Here is a 1,634-nt window from a genome sequence, read left to right as displayed (position 1 = left end):
AGAGGTAGAGATAGAGATAGTCAGTTTATATTCTCTGTTATCCTTTGTAACTAGATATCTCTTTCCTCTCTCCCAAGTTGTAATCTAAACCACTTGTACGCTATCCAGGGAGTCGCGCCCCTGTCAATATAACACGCAGGCGTCGTTTCCCACATGGTAATCAGAGCCTAACTCTTCCCATCTAGCGATCTCCTCCTCCCACTGCCGCACCTCCTGCCATGGCCTCCTCTAGCGCAAGCAACTCCACCCTCTCTGGCCAGATCACCGAACGCCTCACCCGAACAAACTACATCCTATGGCGAACTCAGATCACACCACAGCTTCGGGGGGCAGGGTTCTTCAGCTACGTAGACGGGAGCATGCCGGAGCCGGCCAAGGTCGTCGTCAGCAAGGACAAGGATGGCAAGGAGGAGTCCATCCCCAACCCGATTCACTCGGTTTGGATCCGAGAGGATCAGCAGGTGCTTGGTTACCTTCTGAATAACCTCTCCAAAGAAGTGCTTGTACAGGTGACATCGATCGCCCACGCGCACGAACTCTGGACAGCATTGGCGAGCATGTTCTCATCCACATCGCTGTCCCGCATCAACAACATCCGCGCGTCGCTGACGAACGCACAGAAAGGACAGCAGTCGGTGCCCTCCTACTTTGCATCCATGCGGGGTTTCGCCGACGAGCTAGCTGCAGCAGGCAAGCCCCTGCAAGATGATGAGTTGATCTCCTACATCCTCAACGGGTTGGATATGGAGTATCAACCGCTCGTCTCCGCCCTCGATGCTCGAGTCCCTGTCACCCTTGATGAGTTGTTCTCTATGATGAGCAATTTTGATCAACGGGTGGCCATCTTCCAAGGAGCAGGCGCAGGAGGCGGCTTCAAATCTTCTGCCAACGCTGCCACCCGCGGTCGTGGCGGGAGCTCACGTCATCGAGGTCCTCCGCGGAACAGCAAGGGCAAGGGCAGCGGCGGCGGAGGCAACAACAGCAACAACTCTGCACGCCACGGCGGCGGCGGTCGGCCCTCCTACACCAACAACAGGGGCCGGCGCAATGGCAGCTCCTCCAACAGCAGGTCTCACCCCGACACAATCAGATGCCAAATCTGTGGGAAGCCGGGGCACTCTGCCAAGGACTGCTGGTATCACTTTGATGAAGACGATGATGATTCTTCTCAAGATGAAAAAGTGGCCGGAGCTGTTGATGGCTCCTACGGTGTCGACACAAATTGGTACGTCGACAGCGGTGCCACAAACCACATCACCGGCGAGCTTGACAAGGTGACTATGCGAGAGAAGTACCGTGGCAAAGATCACATCCACACCGCGAGTGGAGAAGGTATGAAAATTAGTCACATTGGTCATTCAGTTATTAAAACCCCTCATAGAAAAATCCATCTCCGAAAATTTTTGCATGTTCCTAGTGCTTCTAAAAATCTTCTTTCCGTTCATCGCATTGCCATTGACAACCATGTCTTTCTTGAATTTCACCCCTTTTTCTTTTGATTAAGGATCAGGCAACGAGGAAGGTGCTATATCGAGGTAGATGCGTTCGTGGGCTTTACTCTTTGATCCCGGAGATTAGAATATTGAATAAACAAGTTTTTAGTGCCACCAAAGTGTCTTCAACACGATGGCACG

At 52.8% G+C, this 1,634-nt stretch overlaps 1 pseudogene; it reads left to right on the top strand.

The window, feature by feature from the left end:
• Positions 1-695: 695 nt before the first annotated feature.
• Positions 696-831, top strand: LOC123047863 (uncharacterized; annotated as a pseudogene).
• The last annotated feature ends 803 nt before the right edge of the window (positions 832-1,634 follow it).

Source organism: Triticum aestivum, chromosome 2B, assembly GCF_018294505.1.
Source record: "Triticum aestivum cultivar Chinese Spring chromosome 2B, IWGSC CS RefSeq v2.1, whole genome shotgun sequence".
Taxonomy (NCBI): Eukaryota; Viridiplantae; Streptophyta; class Magnoliopsida; order Poales; family Poaceae; genus Triticum; species Triticum aestivum.
Note: the sequence above shows the minus strand (reverse complement) of the source record. Positions and strands in the feature narration are given on the sequence as shown.